The 25,961-nt window shown below is 41.5% G+C and overlaps 1 protein-coding gene across 5 annotated transcripts in view; it reads left to right on the plus strand.

The window, feature by feature from the left end:
• The window catches only part of Astn2 (astrotactin 2), a 987,955-nt gene that overhangs the window by 114,714 nt on the left and 847,280 nt on the right, over positions 1-25,961 (plus strand). The gene's annotated exons all lie outside the window — the stretch shown is intronic.

The raw sequence follows: 25,961 nt of genomic DNA on the forward strand, positions 1-25,961 counted from the left end.
AGGTTCTGGCTATTACAAACAATGCTGCTATGAACATAGTTGAGCATATACTTTTGTTGTATGATAGGGCATCTCTTGGGTATATTCCCAAGAGTTGTATTGCTGGGTCCAGGGGTAGGTTGATCCCGAATTTCCTGCAAATGACAAAGGTCTGATCTTCAAAATATATAAAGAACTCAAGAAACTAGACCGTAAAAGGCTAATCAACCCAATTATAAAATGGGGCACTGAGCTGAACAGAGAATTCTCAACAGAAGTTCAAATGGCCAAAAGACACTTAAGGTCATGCTCAACTTCCTTAGCGATCAGGGAAACGCAAATCAAGACAACATTAAGATACCATCTTACACCTGTCAGAATGGCTAAAATAAAAAACACCAATGATAGCCTCTGCTGGAGAGGTTGTGGAGAAAGGGGTACACTCATCCATTGCTGGTGGGAATGCAAACTTGTGCAACCACTTTGGAAAGCAGTGTGGCGGTTTATCTCTCGCTTTTTGAAGTCTTGAAACTTTCTTACAAGTTTGATTTAATTATACTCATTTTTTTGGGGGCGGGGGATGAACTATGCAGATACTAGGTAGAAGCTGGCTTTCCAGAATACCAAGTGATTTGTGTTGGTGTCTTCACTTATTATGCCTCTGTCTAATCCCAAACACACAGAGAGAGGCCTTAGATTGTGTGTGTGTGCATGTGTGTGTGGGTGAATTGCATAGGGTAGAAAGCCAGAGCAGAAAGCTCAAGTCAAAGCTGTGCACATAATATCAGGTGGAACATGTCAGCGTCTTTCATTGCAGTGGTGGAAGTCGTGTGGGAACCTATGCTCTGGCACGACAGAGGTTGCACATGTTCATGTTTCATGTTTGTGACTCAGAAGAGCGAGCACTGTCTGTTACTGCCATCTGTTCCTGGCTTCTTTAGTCGGGGAAGCCTAGAGATGCATGCCCAGGAATTCATTCTCTGAGATGAATTCTGACTATGTTCAAATAATCAATGATGGGTTGAGAAATTCCCTTTTGTTAAAATTAATATCTGCAAATGAAGATGAATCTGACAAGACAGACTTGGAGAGAACTGAACCACTCTACGATGACACGAATGCAAGGGAAGGGAATTTTATGACATTGGAAGTTCCATTCATGAGTCCAAAAACAAAACAAGTGCACACAGCTTTCAGGACAGAGAGAGGGCATACACTTTTGCCGACCATTAGTCTGTGTCAGAGATCACGGTGGCCCAAAGGAGGTATTACCCTTCTTTTATAGATGAGGTGACAGAGCCTTTGACGTTTGAGTGACAAATCTTTCTCCCCGTGTTTCCAACTGAGACTGCACCACACGCTGTCCCACAGCCACAGTCTCTGCACAGGCTAGCAGCAGACATGAGCTGTCAGTCAGTGCTGACAAAGCAGGGAACCCTCACTGTTTCTCACTCAGACATTCGTAGACAGTGCCTCGGGGATGTCACTCTCCAGGGAGCCAAGGAAGGAGGTGCACAGCCTTTGCACTGCTGAAGATTATGTAAAGACTTACTTATCTCTTGAAAAAGAAACAGGAAGAAAAGTGGCCTCCTATTGTTTTGAAGGGCCATTAATTTTGAAGGGCCATTAGTTTTGAAGGCTCAGCTATGGTTCCACTAAAGCTAGAGGTCTCAGACTTGAAAGGTGTTGCTAGAAAACATTAAGACATACTTCAATATGTATTTAGTGCTAGTTTTATAAATATGTTTTGAAGGAATGAAGTGATAAATAACCCTGTTTTGATTAGATTTGAGCAAAGAGAGCAAGCCTAGGACAATATGCATCCTTGACTGAAGGTTTTGTAAATATGGGACTGGGTTTTAAATGTCAGCAAAAAGGATGTGTATGAGTTTTGGGAGACAGAAGTATTAGATTTCTTCAAATTTGGTTACTAATCTTAATTCAAGGAACCCTTATCTTCAATTCTAATGAAGACTCCTGTTTGTCCAGAATGAGCTTGGCTTCTTATCTGCATGCCATTATACTTAAACATTAGCACTGGGCTGGTCAACTAACTCTGCATTTACCACATTGCTAGCAGTGTTTTATGCAAACAATGAAATACAAACCCCAGTAACTATGTGCGCCTCTCTCTTTTCAGTGAGTTGTCCTTGGAGAATCAAGCCTTAAGGAGATGAGTTGTCTAGCAGTGCATAAGAAATCTGCTAAAAAGCCTCCCTCCATTCATCAGGGAACTGAGACATCATGATTTTGCTTTCTTCCTAAAAAGGATAGGGCTGTTAGGAACAGAGGGGGTAAGAAATAGAGCTCAGGAGACAGAGATATGTGTCAAAGCACAAATGTCAAAACAAATTCAGGAAATATATATAAGGCTAAAGAAAGATATTGTTGGATATGGCATTAAAGAATGTTTACACCCCTTTTCCGATTGCCTTCAGATGGTAAAGTTTGGTCTTTGGTCACATCAGTAACTGTTCTAATGGTTCATAGAATTTCTCCATAAATCCTTTCTCAATGTATAATATGTCAAGGATAGACTGTGGGGACTCATGGTTTGTAGAAGCTGGATTACATGTCTAGGTCAGCGAGGGCTATGGTCTCCATTGGTGAATCAGTAGTACCCAATGACTTGTTTTTCTTCAGTCTACGCTCAGAAAACACTTATTTTACCTCCATCTAGAAAACACCTTTCTATTCTCCATGACTGCACACAGACATCATCTTCTAGGAAACTTCCCAGTGTTGCCTGTGGAGAAAATGTCATCTATCCTCCTTTCTGTTCTCCCTCTGTCAAGTGCACACATTTGAGGTTGCATTTCTCATGTTGCAATGTAGTACATTTGATTAATCGAATGTCTACTCTACTGCTCATAGTTAAAGGAGATCTTGTTTAATTCTTTTCTGTCTATGGCCTTCCTGCTTCACAGGATGGTTTAAAGGTATAGCTCAGTCAATATGAGAATGTTGCAGCAGAGATAGTAAGTCAGAACCTAAGCCCAGGGGCACTAAACGGGGACTCTCCCATAAGCATGCACATGCTCTTTTTCAGACTCCACCAAATTGCCGCAAGGGACTCAAATATAGACAGTGAGGGAGGAGGACTGCAGGTGCCACCCAGAGTGTGATCGCTCTGCGTGAGACAGTGGTGATCTTCTAAACACGTGTTCTTCAGAGTGAGAGGATGCAAGACACAGTGCAACCTTGCTAATAAAGGCATGGGTGCCAACAACCTTCAGAGTTTACAAACTTCAGCTGAAAGTGAGACATCTTGAAGATAGACAGAGGAAGCCAAGTGGCTGAAATATATTTTCTATGAGTTTGTTATGGGTTTTTTATTGGCATCTTTAAAGAATTAAACATGTTTCAAAACTGGCAAAGAATTGGTTTTCTTATCCATCCACTTTAGTGATAGAAAGACTCAAGATCCAGGGAGATTAATGGGTTTGTCTAAAGTCTGAACACTGGCGAATGGCATAAAGCCTTGGGTCCTGAACTTTGTTCCAAGGGTTAAACTAATGTGTCCCAGTTCTCAGTTATTTAGGTTTTTCTTATCATTTTGGCCATATCTGCCTTTTCTTTCTTGTTTTAGTTTCTCCTTCCAAGGCAGTGTGTATATTATCAGCAAGGACTTTAATATCATAAGAATAAATAGAAAAACAGAATCACTTACTAACATTGAAAGGGCACCATTAAAAACAAGCACAATGAAAGCCAAGCAGTGATCCCACATTCCTGCCAGCTGATGCTAAAAGCCCACTGGGACTTGAGCCTGCAGCCTGCTCTCTTTGGGTTGGTAAGTACATTGGAGGATCCAACAGTATGTTCCCCTTGTCATTAACAAAGGGCCTGAAAGAAAATGGAAACATCATATTTCCTTATTAATTATCCTGGTGAAAATAACCTACATGTGTTCATTCCCCTCTCTCAGCCTTAGCAAAAAAATAAATAAAAATAAATAAATAAATAAATAAATAAATAATAAAAATTCCTAACCCATTAGCAGTGAGAGAGAAGTCTTATACTCTTATACAAGTAAGGGTTTTTTTTTTTTCTTTTTGATTGAACATTAGTTGATAAGCACTGATGCTTTTCTTATCCATGATAAGCCGGGCGGTGGTGGCGCACGCCTTTAGTCCCAGCACTCGGGAGGCAGAGGCAGGCGGATCTCTGTGAGTTCGAGACCAGCCTGGTCTACAAGAGCTAGTTCCAGGACAGGCTCCAAAACCGCAGAGAAACCCTGTCTCGAAAAAACCAAAAAAAAAAAAAATTCTTATCCATGATAATAGCCACCACACTTAAAGTCAGTAATTGTAACTGGCACAAGACCTTACAGGGACTGACCAATGGAGTGTAAATCAGTGTTGGTGATGTTGTTGTGATGTGGTGATGTGGCCCTCAACCCCTCTCCTATCTGTGCCTTCTGATCTTAAAAGGGATGGAATTTCAGGCCTTTTGGAAGTGTCATATTCTCAAAGAGACCAGAAAGAGCTCTAAATAGGGTTGACCATGAATATGTTAAAGAGAGAACTTGTTCACTTAAAGCTTTGTTCCTGAGCATTTTCTGTTTGACAAGCATCATTTTAGACTATGGGGAGTCATGATATCAAATAACACAGATAAAAATTTTGATATCTAATGTGTATATATGCCTGGGAAGGAATAATAACAAATAACAATAATGCCCAAAAATGTAAATAATGGATTTGGCTGGAGCTGACAGAAGGCTTTCTGAACTCTTCTGTACTTGCTCTTCCATATTTTGTGACTTAGGGTTCACCTTGGCTCCCCATTTCTGTATTTGGAATAACAAAGTATGGGTGAGATGTCTAGTACCAATGTTGCAATTCTGGATGTGTTTGTGCACCCTTGTTGCTGCAAAGGCTGGTATGGGAGTGGAGGACAATTTCATGAACTGTCATTTTAAACCATGAATCAGAAGGATAGATTATCTATGTTTGGTAAGAACAAGAACCTGGAAACCATTCTTCACTGGCCATGAACAGGGTATGTGGGAATAATTTTATCTAGAAGATAAATTAGAAGTCAGTTATAAGAATCAACATATTTCTCGTATCATCTTACAGAGCATCTTTATTGGGTATGCCTATCATGCCTTGAAGGCTCAGTTCTGGGTGTGAAATTGTATTCAGTGCTCTACATGCAGCTCTGTGTGTGCCAGAAGCACCCCTTGGGACTAGGACATGAGCACACATAATTTATCTATGAGGAAGTCTCATGAAGACCTCAGACAGAAAGAGGTTCGTTCGGATAGACAGTGAAAGACGTATACCAGAGCAGGGATATCTGTGAGCAGTGAGGACTTCTACAGCTGAGACAATACCTGAGACAACCTTGTTTTTCCCTGTCATTGACTAAAGAAGACTCCCCGTTAAGAAAAGACAGGAGGGGTATGATAGATAAACTGTATTAAGACTCACTTGTATTATTGGCCAGTGTACTTAAGAACCAAAAAAGCAGTTGGGCAGACATTGTAGACACCTAGGGTAACAAATTCTAATGGTTTACTAAGTAGTCCCTCGGAAGCTACTGGACATTGGTTTAAAGACCCTATCTTCCAACAAAATCTAAAGATAATCAAGTAGCTTCCATAAAATGAAGTATTTGTATATAATCTACATCCATGTTCTTATATACTTTAGATAATTTGTAGAATATATGTAATATTAAAAATGAAAAAGGTATATGCTGTTATTGAGTCTTGTAGAGAAAATAACAAGGAAAAAAGCAGATACATGTTTAGTACAGATGTAGTGTCTTATCCAAATGCTTTCAATCTGTTGTTGGTGGGAGTCTGTAGAATCTGTGAATATATGTAGGGTAGAATAGACCAGATGGATGAGTACCAAAGAAAATGTGAGCAAAGTTAAGATTGTGTTGGCTAGACCTCCTGTCAAGCCACAGTGCTATTTCCCGTCCATTCGAAGTTGAAGAAACTAGGAACTCAGCAAGGGACACTGCCCAGGACTGGGGCTAGACTCATGTAATAAAAGGAAGGAATCAATCTGTCCACACACTTGCCCCCCCACACACACACAACTAGACTAAAAAAGCAGATAAATATAATAAAATACTGGAGCCAGTCACATGACTCTCAGCCCCTAATACAAAGAGGTAATGTGGGTCCTTGTCAAAAATTCTAAGATAGGGACAACAGTTGAGAATTAAGTGTGGGTGCTTTCTGAACTCTCAGCTGTGTGTCTCATACCCTGTACCTACGAGGCCATGGTTCACGATTCTAGAACCGTGAAGTGACATTTTGGGAAACTGCTATATTTTGCCTCCCATGCTTATGTCTTTGACCTCTACACACGGTTGCTTTAATGTGCTACTCAGTGGATAAACTGGGGAAAGATCCTAGGTTTCCTTTGAGAGAGCTTGCTTATTTACGCAGTTCCCTTCTCTCCGGGCCTCGGGCGAATCCTTTGTCAAATAGGGTTCTGATCTTGTAGCGCCAGGCTAGAAGGATCACTGTTTCCAGCACTTGAGAGCTTCCGGGCATCTGCCTTACTGGATTGTGGGTCAGCAGACTAGGTGAGGACTTCTCATTACTGAAAACGCATGCTTTGCCACAAAAGCACTCTCTGAAATGCTGACCCCTAGGTTGAAAGGTCAGGTTCCAGTCATGGTCCAGTCACTGTCTAAGATTTTCACCTCCTCTGATCTCAATTGTTCTATTACTAGATGACTTTCGAAGCTCCATCCGTTTCTGCTTTCTTATGCCATGGAGCCAATCTTGTGATAATTAGTTAGTTATTTTAGGTAGCATATGTGTTCATGGGCAGAAATAGCAGTAAGAGCAATGTGTGTGTTAAGGAAGCAGAAAGTATATGAAATCTGCTTCCTTCACTGAAATCTTGTGATTTTGTTTAGTGTTTTTATTCTCCTGAGCTAATCATATATATATATCAAATATGTGAGCTCATACATTCATGAATAAATAATGGGTAGGCAAACTGCGTTTAGTTAGGAGTATCATGTGGGATAATGAGTGTAACAGCTTGATAGATAACTAAGGACCTTTGTGGGGAACCTACCTACTGCAAGACAGAACAGTTGGAAGTCGTTTTGTATCATTCTTTCCCCACTTATTTGGAAAACATGCCAATATATTATATCTTTTTTATTACCTCTTATTTTGTTCAAATTATAGTATAATTACATCATTTGCACATTGTCCCTCATGTACCCCTACTTTCTTTCTCTCCTTCAAAATCATGATCCCTTTTGTTACATGCATCTATACACACACACACACACACACACACCCCTTGATGCAGCCTGTCTAGTATGTATAATGTTATTTGTATGTCTGTCATATTGAATAAATGTATTTTAGAGCACCCAATCAAGCATTAACATCCTCTGTAAGATACTCATGAGTCCTAGTAGTCTGTTAGTCCCACAGATAAGGTTTTCTCACTGTCCACTCAGCACTGTCAGTCTCTCAGACAATATGTGGTAGAGAGAAGGGCCTCAGGGCTTCAGCATGGCCATAAGGGAAAAAATGAATTATATTGTCTACTACTGCCTGATTTTGCTCTCCTTTCTATTCCTCTTCTTCCCTAAACCATCTTTCCTCCTCACCACCTTGGTAAACTCTGGATTTTACTACCAGGATGAGTTGGTGTAGAGACTTCTACATATGAAATCCCTTCAAAAGCTTCTGAATGGACACAGATTGAGGTTAGGAAGTTCTGTGGCTAGACAGTCTTTGCTTAGACTAGTGATTCTCAGCCTGTGGGTAGTGACCCCTGTATGGTTAGAACAACCCTTTCACGGGAGTTGTGTCTCAGATATCTTGCATATCAGATATTGACATTACTATTCATAAAATTAGCAAAATTACAGTTCAAAGTAGCAACAAAAATATTTTTTTCTTTTATTTTTTTTAAACAAGAAAACAATCTTTTTGCATTATACATACCAATCCAAGTTACCACTCCCTCTCTTCCTCCCATTCCCTCTGCTTACCCCCCACCAGACCCGCAATATATTTCTCAGAGAGGATAAGGCACATTGCTTTGGGGAAGGTCCAAGGCCCTCCCTACTATATCTAGGCTGAGCACGGTATCCATCCAAAGAGAATAGAATCTCAAAAAGCCAGTACAAGCAGTAGGGATAAGCCCTGGTACCACTTTCAGTGGCCCCTCAGTCTGCTCCAGCCATGCAACTGTCAAGGAAACATTCATCCATGAAACTGTCAAGTCCACATTCAGAGGGCCTAGTTTGGTCCTATGCTTGTTCCTTCCTAGACCGGCTGGAGTTGGTGAGCTCCCATTAGCTCAGGCAGACTATTTCAGTGGGTGTACCCATCATGGTCTTAACCTCTTTGCTCATATTCTCATGCATCTCACTATTCAATTGGACTTTAGGAGCTCAGTCCAGTGATCTTATGTGGGTCTCTGCCTCTGTTTCCATCAGTTTCTGGATGAAGGTTCTATGGTGATGTGGTGATAGTTAAGATATTCACCAGTCTGACTACAGGGCAAGTCCAGTTCGGACAACCTCTCTTCTATTGCTTAGGGTCTTAGCTGGGGTGATCTTTGTGAATTCCTGAGAATTTCTCTAGAGACAGGTTTCTCGCTAGGGCCATAATGGCTCCTCAATCAAGGTATCTCTTTTCTTGCCCTTATCTCTGTCCTTCCTCCATCTTGACAATCCCATTCCCTCATTTCTCTTCGCTCCTTATGGTTGGGGGTCACTACAACATGAGGGACTGTATTAAAAGGTGGCAGCAATAGGAAGATTGAGAACCACTGGTCTAGACCCTGCTGAGCATTGAGAATGCCCTGAGGCATGTAGAGCTGAATTTCCACTTTACTCACACTCCCTGGCTAACTGCAGTCAGTGCCTTGAGATAATGCCTTTACCTAGAGACCCCCCCGCCATGTAAAATGGGTTTGCTCATAGCTCCTTTCACATTGTAGGTATTAAAGAAATTGAAGAATGCAGCGCTGACCAAGCATCACACCCATGAACAGACAGTGTAAGGAGTACTGAGGCTTTACTAACTGTTTTTGTTTATCTTTTCCTGATACTGAAGAGACTGGATTCAGGCTCCTGGCTAGGCTTCCTGCATGGTGTGAAAAAAAAAAGCAAGAGCCCCAAGGGAATGTCACCAGGCTGCCTGGGGCTTAGCATCAATGGGCCTTTTTCCGCCTCATGACAACCTGTCTCTTTCAAGGACACTAGGCAGAGGGGATGAAATAGCGAGTCAGTAGCAAATTTTTCCACAGAAAAAATCAGAAAAGATTAAGAGGATGGACAGCTCAGAAACACAGAGAGCTCTGCTCTTCTTGCTCCACGGCAGCATGCCAGTCATTCTAGAAAACAGAATATAGGTTTGCAGAGAAAGGAGGAAGAGGATTTTGATTATTTCCTTGAGTGCAAAGGAAGGACAAATCCATAGTAGATCCTCCAGGAGTCAGAAGTATTGTTCAATGTCAGAATATGTAAGGGCACAGACATGAACATTGGGTCTGCCTTTAGGTTCAAATGTACCCAGATCTGTTGGCATATGGATATATATGTCTGTTTGTGGGGGGGGGACTGAATGCAGACATATGTAAAATGTCTTTGTATACTTGATAGTGTAGAAATTCATGATGGAACATGCATGACAGAAAATACATGAGAATGAACCAGATGAGCATTTATGTGTGTGTGTGCATATAGTGATTTACCTATGGATGCTGGGATGTCAGAGTGACTAGTTCCCATATGTCAGGGAATATATAGACATGTCATATGAACACAAGTTCTTGGTGTCAGTACAAGAGAGGAGCAGTTTTGGAGAATGTAGACATGCATGCATTTCTAAGACCACAATCTCTGTTGTGCTGGTGTCTGTATTTGCATACACACATACATCAACATTGTGTCTGTGTGCATCCATTTATATGAGATTGTAATCTCATATGAGCATGTAGTCTGTGTTTTAAATAATCAATAAAATGGTTTTCTGGTGTAGAAGGAGCTGCGGGCTGCTTCCCACCACCCGGGAGGGCTCCCAGCCACCAGCTAGATTTACTCAAAATAATTAAACAGAAACTGTATTCTTTCAAACACTGCTTGGCCCATTAGCTCTAACTTCTTACCGGTTAACTCTCACATCTTGATTAACCTATTTCTATTAATGAGTGTAGCACCACGAGGTGGTGTCTTACCAGAAAGGATCTTAACCTGCGTCCATCTTGGAGAGGAGAGCTATAACGTCTGTTTCACTTCCTTTCTTCCCAGCATTCTGTTCTGTCTACTCTGCCTATCTAATTTTCTGTCCTAACAGCCAAGGCTGTGTCTTTATTAATCAATGAAAGTAACACATAGACAAATGACTCTCCTCCATCATTCTAGAAGTATGTAGAATCATGATTCATGAAATACATGCATTTACGAACACATTTGTGCTTTGGGAGAAAATATATACACATGGGAGCTCCCCTGTAGGGTCACCTTTATTTCTAAGCTTGCAGAAATGGCTTTTGATGCACATGTAACTTACCTGACCCGGCTGTCACTGCATACTCTCTGTCTCCAAGTTAGTACTTACCTTATCAGGAGTAAGCAGCTACCTTCCTTTGTTACAGTTGCATTAGTTCATCAGAAAGGCAATGCTCTTGGCTGCTAGTAACTGAATTCTTTTAACTATGTTGCATATTACCTATATGGATAAGAATGATGGTAGAAATTATACTATTAAGTAAGTCTGACATTCAGAAAAAGCCAACTGCCTATAATGTAGTTGTGTGGGGTGAGTGAAATCAGGTGGACAAACCTATTTCCCATTTCCTATTGTAATTCTCAGAAACACAATACCAGTGACATATGTATAGGATTTACCATGTGAATTGTGGAGTGGGCTATGTAATTTTCTCTGTAGTATAACACAGCATCCATCAAGATACAGACTGTTTTTTCAAGAGTACCTTTCCCACTAATGTGTTCTCTACTATTCCTCTACCTAACTTTTAAAGACACGTGGATTCTCTAATTTCCAAAGTAAGAACAGTGAGAGCTGGGAGGGAAGAACCGTTGCCAGGAAACCCAGCTGATTAGTAGTTAATTAGAGAGACAACACAGAATATGGTGGAAGAGTGTGCCTTTGTTCTAGAGGCTAGGTTCTCAGCCCTTCAAGAGTCACTGGAACTTCCCAGTAAGATTCTCAGAGAAAAGAGGCCCAAAAGCTCTCAGCGAAGGGCATCATGCTGCAGAGACTCTTTAGAAACATTTGCTGAGTTGGCATAGTCTATGTTTAGTTTCTGTGGCTCTGAAAATGGAAATAAGGCGGGGGAGAGCTGAGAGATGTGATAACTCAGAGTCCTGATTCCTAATCCAACCCTCGGAAGGCACTCCAGATTGTAACTATAGTTTCCTACAGAGGACATCCGACAGATGTGATTCTTATTGTCGAGGAATTTACCATCAAAGACAAGCTTGGGTGCTTCAGAGCTAGCGATCCTAAACGTCTGTATTAAGTAAAGTGCAATTTATTTGTATAGAACTGGAGAAATGGTAGTTGGAGCAGCGTTCACTGCTGCAAACCTTACTGAGCACAGGCTGGTGCTGGCTCCTGAGCTGACTCTGATCTCAACACTGTGCATGTCTGCACTGGTAATTATCCCTAAGTCAGGTAATTATCCATAAGTCAGGGGGACACTGGGGGGAAGAAATGAGCAAACATGCACACAGCAACAAACACTATAAATAGTAAACTAGTGTAAGTCATTCTATTAATTTTAGGTTGAGTAGTTGTATTATACCCAGCATTGTTCTAGGCCTTAGAAGGCAAACGTTAGTAAGAATCTAGTTCCTGCCTACTTGGGTCTCACTTTCAGAGAGTGAGACTTAAGTTCCTCCTGAGTTTACATGATGAAAATTAAATATTGAGAAGTGACTTCCTGCCAGAGTTTTCACCCAGAAAGGTAGCAAAGATTTCTACTGAGCTGGTCAGTGGCAGCAACTAAGCTGAGGCCCTCTGTTACAGCAGGGAAATAAGTTCATGAGTCAGACAGGACTTCAATCTTTTCTATTGAGACATTTGACACTTGTTTATTAATAGACATCTTCCATGACATCATCGGTATTAAAACATGACCCTGGCTTTTCCTTAGAGAATATGGCATTTAAAATTTATTTTCATGAGTTTATCATTGGCACTTTTCAGTGATCTAGAGAAGGGGTCCAGGAGAGTAATTATCACCCCCATTTAGCAGATGTGAAGACTATTATCCAGAGATATGAATGACTTACTTCAGACTAGAGAGTGACAAGAACAGAATTTAACATTTCCCATGGCTAACCTTACAGTATAGAAATCGCCTTTTATCACATCACCTGGAGACAGATGATTGATTAGTAGTTAAACTAAATAAACACAGAATGGTCAGAGGACCATTGCCTGTGCTTAACCCTTATCTAGAAAGTGCAGTTTGCTACTATCTAGGCACTAACTGCCCTGTTCCAGAGGGATGCTTCATTTCCTGATCTGGATTTTTATATCCTCTCTTTCAGTGAGAAATTCAAGAAGGACTATTCTTCCTCCCCACCATGAGCCTGCCATACTCAAATAGTTCCTTCCCTGCCACTGGGCACCATCTGTGGCATGACTAAAATGGACTGAATGGTGTGGAATTGCAAGTCAAAAGGGTCCTATAATCATTTCATGTGCCCCAGGCTGTGCACCAGTACCATGTTATAAATAAGGGTAATGGAGTAGAGGCTGAATTACAATCAAGCCTGCCATGCACACACTGAACAGGCCTGGAACTTATTTAAGGAATATAGAGGTAGATTATGCTACTCAAGCAGTGCTAGTTGGAATCAATCAATACCCACTCAGTCCTTCAAATCAGGGCCAGAGAGACTTTGATTAGGAGGGGGGCAAAGGAAATAGGGTAGAATGTTGCTTAGGGAAAACTTTCAATTTCTGCTTGTTTAGTGCTACATATGCCCGTGGAACACTGGCTCCATGCTGGGCATTGAGGAAGTATCAGGCATCAAGAGAGATGCCTTTAGTTTGAAGAGGCTCTGAGACTCAGGGAGCAGAAGTAGGCGAGGTGTGAAATAGCTAAAGCAATGAATATCTCATAGTGTGAGAAGCAGAGCAGTGTGAGGAAGATGGGGGATGCCCAATCCAACCCTGAAGGAAGCAGGGCTTCACTAAGAGTACATATCTGAATCATTCTAGGTAGCTGTTGCTGTGTGAAACTTGAGGCAGTTTCTAGCTTCTATTTATAGGCACTGGCAATTTAGTAAAGCTTGTTGGGTAGTTCTTCTGATGGTTCTTGTTGACCTATGTAGACATGCTCCTGAGTCTCCAGTCAGCTGTAAATTTTGTCAGACTGCACAGCCGGATGGGCTTTCTCATGGAACTGGTGATTAATGGTGAGCTTTGTCTGGCTAAATCCAGTTAAATGGGCTCTGCTACTCTCCTCCTTGAGCAGATCAGCCTTAGCTTCAAAAGTCTCTCAAGAACAGTGAGAGGTGAGTTTTCAGACATGTTGTTAAACCTCTCTCTCTTTCTCTCTATCCCATGGAGTGTGTGTATGAGTGTGTGTGTGTGTGTGTGTGTGTATGTTTGTGTGTGTGTGTGTGAGAGGGGGGGGAGAGAGGGAAAGAGAGAGAAAGAGAGAGGGGAAAGGGGGGAGGGAAAGAGGGAGGGAGGGAGGGGGAGAGAGAGAGAGAGATGCTGCCAACTTTGACCAGTGCAAGAGAATATCTCCTTTTGAGAGAAGAGCCTGCGGCTGCATATTACATTTGTTTCTGTGTAAGCAGGAGAGATGCTGACTGCATAGTCAGTTTAAATAGTTAAATTCTAAAGATTGAAATAGGCAGGAAAAAGAAAGAATGAGAATAATCTAGTAGGGAGAACAACATGGTCAAAGTTCTTAGAGCTCTGAGAATGAAGGCAAGGTAACATAGAGGGCAGGGAGAAGGGAGGACAAATGGAGGGAGGGAGGGAGGGAGGGAAGGAGGAAACATGTACAGAAAATGTGCAGGAGTACACTTGTTTGACCTTGCTCAAGTGCCTTGATCCAGATTAGTGCTGTTTGGACAGAGGCAAGGTTAGGTGGAGAATTGTAAAATTCAGGAAAGAGGATGTAGCAGACAAACAGAAGGACCCTGTTCCTGTAAGGAGCTCTTTGATTCCTTCTCCTTCGGTGTCTAGTCTATACTCACCCTTTACTGCCTGGCCTCAGTTTTCCAATATATGAAATTGTGACCAGATGTCTCCCATGCTTTCCACCTCACTGATGCTTTAATTTTAATCTCCATCACTCCTGTATTCAGTTTGTTTTGGCTGTAGCACAGAGCACTAAGCTGCTGCTGGAGAGACAGTGGAGATAACAGTGATTCATGGCCCTGGTGAAGCTTATGACTTAGCAACAGTGATGAGAATTAGGGATGAGCAAGGTTAGGGAATCAGTATAGAGATTAGAAGCCTGACAGCTCAGAGGAAGGATACTACCTTAAGGGTTGGGCTCTCCAGAGTGCTAAGGCCAGCTCAATTTCAGAGAGAGATGGGGCAAGTGATGAATTATGAACAAACATTGGAATCCAGAAATTTGGCTGAGTGTGGTTATGTAGCATCAATATGCAACATGTCCTGATCAGGGACTGATGTAAAAGTATATTTATCTCAGAAGGGTATTCCTCCTAGTCTTCCTTTCTGCAAATAACTGGTGGTGTTGGCTTCCAGTATGATCATCTCGTCAATTCTGGTTACTTCCCTTCTGCAGCATTCATTATCCTCACATATACGCACTCAGAGACTGCTTGTTCCATCCCAGCTGCCCAGACACGAAATAATCACATGGAAACTATATTAATTTTAATACTGTTTGGCCAATAGCTTAAGCATATTTATAGTTAGCTCTTACATCTTAAATTAACCCATTTTTATTATTCTGTGTATTACCACTAGGCTCGTGGTTTACCAGCAAGGTTCCAGGGAGCCTGTCTCCTTCAGCTACATGGCATGTCTCTGACTCGGTCTTCTTTTCTCCTCTATCTCTACTTGGAATTCCTACCTTGTTTTCTTCTACCCTGTCATAGACCCAAGCTGCTTCTTTATTTATAACCAATATAAGCAACACATATACAGAAGGAACTCCCACACCACATATATTGGGTGGTTTTGGACTCCCCTGACTCATCACGGTTTATTGCCTGTCAGCTCAGAATCCATGCACCGACACTCACATGCTCATCCTCTTGGGCAGGAGATCAATCAGTCTGTCTGAAGAGCAGGGGAGTAAAGAGCCTTGTGCAGCATCTTTAGGACAGACTTCAGATGCCAAGGTACAAAATTACTGCCTAAAGTCAGGGAGATTGCTACCTCCATCCTCTGATCTGGTTCTTTTCTAAATCTTGATCTATATACAGTGACAAGAGTGTTCAATTGTAGGACTGTGTGACTTAAAGTAAGTTCTACCCATCTCTGATTCTTATTTTCTGGGTCAGTAAAATGTGTGGGTCAATTCTCCATCCCTTCATACTCTCTAATGTAATTTCATAACACTGTACTGTATCATTGCTCTAAAGCTAAAGAATGGGTGTGGAGCACTTGGGATGAGTTAGAAGACACTTGCATAGTATTCCCCAAAGCCTACAGTTTCATATTTATTCTGCTTCCTCTTTCTTAATTTTGATACTGTCAGACAAATCCCCATTGCACTCATAACAGTCTAACTCTTACTTCCTTGGTAGAGGTGAGATGGAAAAGAATGACAAGAAGAGAGATGTCTGACAGGGAATATCCACAGGCTACATGCTAAGTCCTTCACACATTCCATTCTCCAGATTCTCACAATAATAATAAGAGATTGTTTTTATGATTCTTACCTTTTTCTCAGATACAAGTAAGGTTCAGAGAGGTATGTCTGTTAAAGGTCAGTGCAGTGAAGTGTATAGAAAGAACCAGAGTGACCATCAAATCTCTCCATAACTTGATAATTACTGTACCTCTTTGTGGGGGTGATATTTGGATCTTAAAAACAGAGGGAAGCATGTGTAACCCTAACATGTGACTTTCAGAATGGTAAAACATATAGCTAGAGCATCAGGGAGACCAGCAGCATGACTGCACTTGTACTTTTTTTTTTTTTTAAGATTTATTTATTTATTGTGTACACAGTGTTCAGCCTCCTTGTATGCCTGCAGGCCAGAAGAGGGCACAAGATCTCATTACAGATGGTTGTGAGCCACCATGTGGTTGCTGGGAATTGAACTCAGGACCTCTGGAAGATCAGCCAATGCTCTTAACCTCTGAGCCATCTCTCCAGCCCCTGCACTTGTACTTCTTATATCATGAAAATGGAGTTGAATGCTCTGTGTCTTTACTTCAGTGTCTTAAACCCTTTCCTAATTCCAGGCAGGAGGGCAGTGAAAACACTCAGTTTGGGATCACGAAAACAGGGATTGAGTCCTCTGCCACTTATTAGATGCATGAGGCATCGGAGCTCTCAGTTGAGAAATGAATATAGCGTTTTCTACCATGCATATCTGTGGCTCTGACCAGACTAAATGGACAATGAATAAAACCCTCCACCCTGATGCTTCAGTAGGTATTTCAAATGTTTCTTCCTATTCTCGTGCATTTCGCTACTTCTCTGCATCATTTTTTGGGAGAAGGGAAATTGTAAAACCTACTGTTATGGTGAACTTAAAAAAGAACAGAGAACCTTCAAACACATGGCAGAAACAAGATACAGTGAAGCTAAATGACGAGGAGAGACACCCTGGAAAAAAATGAAGCAAAGAGAGGGGAAGATGATTCAGGAGAGAATAGCTAAGAGTAATGAGAATCAATTCCATCAACCTTCCATCTATTTTCAAATCTAATCTGAAATGATATGCTTTTCTCCCTTGCCAATAACTCTTAATTCTTCTCTTCCCTTTCCCTTTAAAACCAAGCATAACTGTATTATTTATCTCTACCGAGTGGCTTAGGAAAAGAGTTTTATATAAAAGATGCAGTTCCCAAGGGATGCAGCAAAGGGCAGATTGGAGACAGGGCAGAGATGAGTGCTGACAGCTGATGGTGGGAGGGGGATTGAGGACTCCTGGGATGCTCCTCTCTGACTACTGCTTCAGGGCCTCAGCTCTGTCACACCCCCACCACCTCTTCACCTTCTGTCCCCCCAGGCAGCCTTTCAAACCAGCATACCATTGGTATCGTGTAACCTGCCTGATATCAGGATCTTTTAGAATCATAAACCACCCAGATCATAATTTCTGCAAAGCCTTGCCCAAATCCCCAATCCACAAGGACCAGTGACTAGCCTCACACATACTCCTGTAGTATGCTATCCATCTTTATTTCTGCGGCAACTACCATAACATCACCACTTTGGTTACTTTTTCTTTTCTTTTCTTTTCTTTTTTTTTTTATCTTTTTTTTTCTTTTTATTTTTATTCTTTTTTAATTAAAATTTCCACCTGCTCCCTGTTTCCCATTTCCCTCCCCTCCTCCCAAATAATGCCCCCTCCCCCCACTTCCCTCCCCCTCCCCCCACTCCTCTTCTCCTCCCCCCACACCATTCCCCCTCCCTCTCGATACTGAAGAGCAGTCCAAATTCTCTGCCCTGCGGGAAGATGAAGGTCTTCTATCTACTTCCAGGAAGGTGAGCGTCTAAACAGGCTAAGCTCCCACAAAGCCGGTTCATGTATTAGGATCGAAACCTAGTGCCATTGTCCTTGGCTTCTCATCTGCCTTCATTGTCCGCCATGCTCAGAGAGTCCAGAATCAACCCATGCTTACTCAGTCCCAGACCAGCTGGCCTTGGTGGGCTCAATTTGGAGCAACGGTCTGAGCTCCTAAGGTCCAAATGAGGAGCAGAAGGAGGGAGAACATGAGCAAAAAATCAGGACCACGAGGGATGCACCCACCCACTGTGACAGTGGAACTGATTTATTGGGAGCCCACTTTTTCTTTTCTTTATCTCCTAGATTATGACTTTCTTGAGAAGAAGTTTAATAAATGTACAAGAAATGATGTATTCATTCACAAATATTTGCACCTGCTGTATGCTGAGAACAGCAATGAAAGGGTAGATAAGTAAGCAAACTGAAGCATGAGAAGGAAAATACAGCTGTTGCTGCTGCTGCTGTTTTGTTGTTGTTGTTTGTTTGTTTGTTTGTTTGTTTAAACAATAACAGAGGAAGGAGAAAACCCAGACAAGATGAGAAAGTCTGTGAAGGTAACAGTCAAAGGTATCTCTCCCCTTAGTCTATTCTCTGGGCCAAGCTCTGGGCATGACACATTTTAAACAGCTAATGATTTGAGAGAGGCACACTACTGGAGGACCAGGGTAAAGTTGCTGTGTACTTTGGAACTAACAGCAGAACCCTGCAGATTTGTGAAAATGTTTCTATGTTTGGCCTTATTCTTTCTCTATTCTATATTAGTCATGATGTAAGTAGGGCAGACAATGACCCCCATTTTTCAAATACAAAAAATCATACTGACTATGATTTGTCCTCATGTACACTGGTCAGTTAATATACCAGGAACATACCAATCTAAGTTTCTTATCCAAAATTCAGTGTTCTTTTCACTATTCCAGGCTGTGTGAGTAGGTCAAAGCAACTGAGATATATCTAACATGCATTCAGATATCAGCCCGGCTGTCCTTTTTAAAATTATTATGTGGAGAGCTTCAAAAACTCCAGAACCAGGGTTTTTTCTGACTGAACCAAGAGCCTGGACATACATTTACTATTCTGAAAGGAGCTGCTCCATCCATAGGTATGGGTTGCCCCCTTTCTATGTTTTGCTCTCTGAGCTTCCTTTAAGTGAGGATGCTTTTTGGCCTCCTCTGCATTCTTCCCACTGTATCTCTTCATGTGATCGCTACCCTCTTGCCTCATCAATTTTGGACCTATTCTCCATCTGAAGGACTTTCTGTCTTCTGAGTGGTTTTCTTAAATCCAGCCTATCCTTTGGACTCCTCTATGGACATTAAATCAAGCAGAAGCCATCTCTTCTTTTCTAACCTTCTCACTTTGATTTCGTACTATTCCTAGCATGCCTTTGTTCTCAGCCCCTTGGACTGGGCTCCTGAGGACAGAGTATCTCCCGCCCAGATCATAGAAAAGTTTGATTCGCTACACGAATCTTTAAAATAAATGTGCATGCATTTGCTTCTACTGCCGAGGTGATTTACAGTCAGTACAGAAAAAATGTATCTGCACATGATTCAAATCACCTCTGATCTCAGCATTTGAAGAGTACTCTTATTACTATTTTAGTGTGTATCTTCCCAGCTCTGCATCCATGGGCTCATCTCCAAACAAAATCCAAAGATTGCCTGCTTTCCATATAAACATCATTTCTTACACGAAAGTTAAATTATTTTCCTCTTAATTTGCATTCTCCATAGAGCTTACACTTGAAGAAGATGGTGGTAAACTTTCTGTGAGGTTTCTCTGTGGGATTCAAGCCATCACTAATGGAGTTGCTCTCCTTTACCTCAGAGATAGGTGTAACTTAATTCAACTTGTGAAATGTTTTTGGAACCCTATTTGTGTTCAACCACAATCTGGGATGCAGAGTAAACAAATAATTTCAAGACATTCAGAGCAGTATGTAATATGTCTGTATCACATACAATGAGAATGGGATATGTATACCAACAATTACAAGAGCTAGTCAACATGTTATTTCAAAATAGGCATTGTGTGAGATGATTTTGGTCCCCTGTAATCTAATGAAATCTTCTGAGGAGGCTTAAGGCGTGTTATGTTAAGATCTGGGAGGTTGGGTTTGTAAATTATGTAAAGTGAACCTCACATACGTTATTTGCAGCTTATAAAATATTCATAAGTTTATGCAATCCCATTGTAGATTGAGGGGCACCTGTACATATCATAATTATAATACCATGAGTGTGAATTAGCATGTAAATACTAGGGAAAGAGTGAAAAAATGAGCTGGGCGGTGGTGGCGCACGCCTTTAATCCCAGCACTTGGGAGGCAGAGGCAGGTGAATCTCTGTGAGTTCGAGACCAGCCTGGTCTACAAGAGCTAGTTCCAGGACAGGCTCCAAAGCCACAGAGAAACCCTGTCTCGAAAAACCAAAAAAAAAAAAAAAAAGAGTGAAAAAATGAGTAGAGAGGAAGTTATAGTTGCCTCATGAACAGACTCGTGTGGCAAGTTCCTCAAATATATTCACAAGGAACATTAAGCATCACAGAAGAGCTTTGAATAGAAGAATGAGAAGATCAGATCGCTAGTTAGAAATTTCTTCCCTTTGCCTAATTTGATGAATAGTTGGAAAGAAGGAAATTGGCAGGTGGTAGTAATACCAGTTAAAGGACCTGGTGAGTTGTCTCCACTTGTCCTTTGAGATCCATTTCTTGTCTGCTGGGGAAGCAAGAAGGCTGAACTATATGATTTGCTTGGCCTAAAGCATCCTTGGGTATCCAGTTAAGGTTGACATGTATGAGACACCGGCAGGGTGGAAGGAGAATATGTGCAGGGTCTTTATTTTATTGACAGCTTCTACTCTGGCTCATGCATTGCCAGTGCCTGGGCCATTCTAGCAAAGGTTGCAGATGCTGTCTGTAGCACTCTTGGATGCATGACTCAGAGTTTCAGGATAACAGTTCCTTCTTCACCTCAATGTGATAGTTCCTTCCTGTTGCTAACTTTGCAGTACTTCGCTCGCTATCACTGGCCTGTTTTAATCCTACCCAAGCCTCTGTAAATGGCCCCTTTTACGAAACAATTTTCAATGACCTTATTGAATGTATCTTTTCTTTTCTGATGAGACTGTGATTGGCACAGAACCAGTTGCAATAGCCCAGGAGAGTGATGATAAAGGTTTGCATTAATTAACTATTACAGAGATTAAGAAGAGGACGTGTTTTTGCAATTACTTTCTAGACCCACTCTGAGGGCGCATGATGATCAGGTGTGAAGCTATAATAGCTGGTGACAAGGGTAGCTTGAGTTAACATTACTGCCTTACCCAACTCTTCCTGCCTGGGCTGTAAGTTCTTAGAGGCAATTGTATATAATGTCTTCCTCTTCCTCAGTGAGGTCAAGCCATTTACAAACTCATCAGAAGCTCTCCCTGGATTTCTGCAAATAATCGATTGGAGGGTCAGCTGGTGCTGTGGAAGCAGGAGGCTGGTTAGTTAGCCACTTGGGAGATGTTACCAGGATGGCTGGAGATCAGAAGCACCGCTTATTTTCATAATGACCTTCAGGAATTAAATAAAAATACAATGAGTGCCATAGATTAGGAAGAACAAGCCAATTAAAAGCATAATACGCCTTAGGGATTTTTATTTCTTTTTCAGGAGGCTGAAAGGCATCAGTAGCCTCTGAGGCATGGTAGCAGGCTCCCCAGAATTACTGATGAAGGCTGATCCTCTTTGTGGGATGGTGGAGGGGATTTGAGGCTGTTGAATATTTCACAAGTTCCACCCCATGGGGGGGGGGACTGACAAAGGTGAAAAGGCAATCTCTGTATCTTTTTATGCTTCCAATAAAAAACCAAGCTTCACAGGGTGGGAGAGAGGCAGGCGCTGGAGTCAGCCTACCACCGGAAGGCATGGTGCACCAATTCTCCCACTTTAATATCTGCTGTTTCATTTTATATTCATCATGTCAGCATAATCTGCCTTTATGGGAATCGTCTTGGTTCCAGACCAAATGTGTTTAGTCCCCCTTTGCTTTAAGTTTGATTGTAATATGACTTGAAGACTTCAATGAAATGTTTATATGGAGGGACCAGGGGAAGAAAAAAAGGAAAATGCAATTGGAAAATCAATCAGCAGGCAATTTCAAGAGCTGGCTTTGGTCATGCTACAATTTCTTTGACTTGGTTTGTAATGGACACAGGATTGGCTCTCTGATCAAGCTTGCACTGCCAATTCCTGACTGCTTGCCAAATAAAGTAGATGCTCTAACACATGCACTGAAATCCCTACCTCCGTGGGAGTTGCATTTGTTGAACTCTTGCATGAATACCTTGCTCTGTTTTCTGGGTTGCCCAGCTGGTTCTTGATATCTTCCCACCCCGGAAGAACATCAGTGTCTGCTTTCAACTGTGCCCACGCTACTCCGTGAGGGTTTTTGGTCTCCAAGCTTAGCAGGCCCCTTTTGACTTTGAGTTCCCAACAGGTATTTATTCTTCATTTAATTCTCTGATGAGACTTAACATCCTGAATTATATTTTTACTAAGTTTACCAACTTCCTATGGATATGCATAAGTATCTCTATGTCTATATGCATACGTAAATATATATTTACTTATACACTAAAGATGCAGTAATTATTTATGATATGCCAAGTACTTTGCAAAGTGCTTGAGAAATGACAGGACATAAGGCAGACAAGGTCTCTGCTCTCCTGGAGAGCCATAGAATAAGCACATATTCAAGTAAATATCTGTGATAAATTTATAATAATCACAAGTGCTACCAGAAGTTTTTGTGAAGGAAGCATATAAGAGATTGAATGTGCTTAGAGAAGAGTCCTTCAGCCTGAGTGCTCAGGCCCAGCTTCACAGAGCTGGTGGCATTTGGATTGGGGGATTAATACTGAGAAGAAACCAATTTTTCAGCTTTGGGATGAGAGTTGCAGGAAGATTGGACAGAAAATGCTTATTACCTGATACAAGAGGCAGCTAACACATTTAACAGATATATTAAGGCCTATCGGGCTATAGCTCATGGTGAACAGGATTCAGTACAGAAGAAATAAGTCAGATAATTCAGAATCTCAGAGGACATTCATGTATGTAGGTCATGGCATGGAGTTGGGAGACAGCAGACTACATAGAACTTTTGTTGCTCACAGATTCTGAGCTCCTTACAGGCATTTCATTTATCTCCATATTCTGAGCAGCTAAGTAGCCTGAAAGTGTTTCAGATCATGATAAGTTACATTGAATGAATAAATGAGTGAGTGAATGAATGAATAGCATGGCTTTCTGTTTCCACTACAGTAGTTTTCATTTTGCAGTTTCCTGCTTCCTCTCCTATTGCCCCAACAATAGTGTAAGTCCAGAGCTATCTTATGTGATTCAATATTTACTGTGTTTCACACACTGTTATTATCATTTAACATTTACTGTCTGCTGACTGTGCACTCATTGCTGTAGCAAACAAAGAGCTCAATCTAGTTTTGTTCATGGGCTAATTTAGTCAAGGAAACGGAGATGCTGCAAGTGCAGTTGGCATTGTAGAAATTGTGTTGACTGGAAATCCACCGAGTCCAGCGGAGAACAGATTCACCAGTGGCCTTAAATGAGTCACTAACCATCTGTAAGCCTCTGTTGCCTAATAGGAACGTGAGCGGGGAGAGCTCATGCATGGTGGGATTTTACAGCTCCAGGAGACGGGTACTCAGATTCCCACCAGTATCCCTGGGCTTGTTCTGCCTGTCTAAATCAGACTGGATCAGCTACATATCTACTGCTTTGGTGGTGTTCTATAGATTTAGACTCTTCAGTGTTGGGTTAGCCTCAGTTCCCTGAATTTCTAATTCTGGGCTTTGATAAACAAGACCATTTATTATAATGCCTCCATCTTACTGTGGCACAGTTGGCTGCTGCCAGAAAAGACTGCCAGTGTCCCTGGTCCTGAGATTGAAACGTGGGTTAGTAGCAGAATAGATCACCCCAGCTCCAGCAGAGAAAGTGCTGAGAAAGACTCAGTGAGTATCTTCTAAGTACCACAATAGCTCTCAGGGCCCTTTGGGGTTTATGACTCCAAGAGCTGACAAGCTTCTGTGATTACTTCTATCTCTGCTTCATATCTGGCTAATCCTTCAAGCAGTCCAAGACCATGCACTTGGAATAATAATTCATCATTTTCTGGTTACTTCGTCTTTTCTTTGCAATGAGGGAGGAGACCCTGGAAAGATTTAGAATTGGATGTTCAGTACTATGAGATGACTTGTGTTGTAGTTTGTGGTTGAGAATAAACAGGAAAGAAAGGGGGGAGGTGGAGGTAACCAAGATAGGAAGTATTTGTAGGAAGCCATGAAATAAGAGGATAATGCCCCAATCTAGGTGGGTGGATAGAGGGGCTAAGAGAGCTGGCATGTCAGCTATATTTTGCAGGATTCTGCAATAGAGTGGGGCACTGAAGAGAACACCATCAAGGATATCACTAGCCTTGTTTCACAACAAGTGACTGGATTAGATCCTATTCATATTAATAATTATTATAAGTATAAATCAATAATTAATTTAAAAAATCATAACTAACTTTCTTCATAGCCCTTACTAAGTGCCAGGCATCCCTCCCTAAGGATTTTTGATTGCTTACCTTAAGAAAATAAAGTCTTTTGGGATTGGAGTACATGGGAAAATTCCTTAGGATTTGTCTGAGCCAAGGAGACGTTTCAGTGCCGCCAGATGAGAAGAGGGCTGCAATTGTGCCACGAGAAGAGACGACTGCGTAAGAGAGAGCTCGGATTTGACCTGTCTCACCAGTCCTGCTCTCTGTGTAAAATGCACATGGGATCTTTGGGTTTTGTAGGGGTCAGTCCGTGACTGTAGTGGACCAAATTTCTAAGCCTCAGATACTACTAAGACTCAATGTTTTCTATGGACACTACTATGGCTCTCTGGCTCCCAACGTAATTCTGACTTGACTGCAGACCTGGTTATTCTCCCAGAATCCCATCTCCTTTCTCCTTTATTCATAGATGCTTATGATAAGCTTTGTCCTTTTGAGATGTTTCCTGTGATGCTTTGCTTTAGTAGAAGGCACTAAGGATATAATTTATAATCTCCAAGCAAAACTATTTTTGAAAGCTCTTCTACTACCCTTGTTACCTAATAAGAGACTATGGTGATGATATAATATTTAATAAAATTACCATTTACATGATATTTATGATATTTTAAAAAGTATTTATAAACAGATAAAAGCACAAAGAGTCAGGTCTTCAAATTAGGATATTGGATTAAAATTACTAGAAAATATTAATTTTCTTCCAGCTACATGACATCAGTGGAGTTATGTAATGGTTCTGGTGTGTGTGTGTGTGTGTGTGTGTGTGTTGAAAATGTATCTTTGTTTAGGAATGTGTATGGGTGTTCATGCACATATCTGCATATTTAAGTTGACACCAGAAGCCAACATTGGGTGTTGTCCTCAATCAATCTTCAACTTATATTCTTTTTAGAGAGAGACTCTCTCTGATTCTGGAACTTACTGACATAGCTTTTCTGTCTGAGTAGTGAATTCCAGGGACCTAAGTCCCTCTACTTTGAAGCTCTGGAGTTACATAAACATGCTACTCCACCTGAAGAATTTACGAGGGGTTCGGGAGTATTAACAGTCAGATCCTCATGTTTACATGAGAGTAGTTTAACTAACAGAGCCACCACTAATCCTCTTCAATGATTTTTAAGCAGTGGAGGCATCTGCGAAAAAGTTCTCTTCATTCGGAACATATAACATACATTTCTCAAAATGGAGTTGTGCTCATCAACCCTTGAGAAAGGCTTAGAATAGCACATTTGTCTGGCTCTTCCCTGAACAGGCTTGACCCTAGTTACCACAGCTGAATCATAAGCTCTCTTGGGGATTTCCAGCTCTGAGTTTCTACTCTGAGGACTTCCACATAAGTGTCTGTGAAAATCATACGTGAACTTAAAGATGCATCTTCCTCTGTTTTCTGCTATTGTACAACATTAGAAAACTGCAACACTTTTATCTGTTCGTTTAGTTTTACTCTACTCTGGGGGAAGAACTACTTTTTCATACATGAGGTCTTGGAAAAAGTGCGACAGACATACCAAGATCAAGTCGTAGCTCCGGTCCTGTTTTTTTTTTTTTTTTTTTTTGGTTTTTCGAGACAGGGTTTCTCTGTGGTTTTGGAGCCTGTCCTGGAACTAGCTCTTGTAGACCAGACTGGTCTTGAACTCACAGAGATCCGCCTGCCTCTGCCTCCCAAGTGCTGGGATTAAAGGCATGGGCCACCACCGCCTGG

Source organism: Chionomys nivalis, chromosome 11 (genome assembly GCF_950005125.1).
Source record: "Chionomys nivalis chromosome 11, mChiNiv1.1, whole genome shotgun sequence".
Taxonomy (NCBI): Eukaryota; Metazoa; Chordata; class Mammalia; order Rodentia; family Cricetidae; genus Chionomys; species Chionomys nivalis.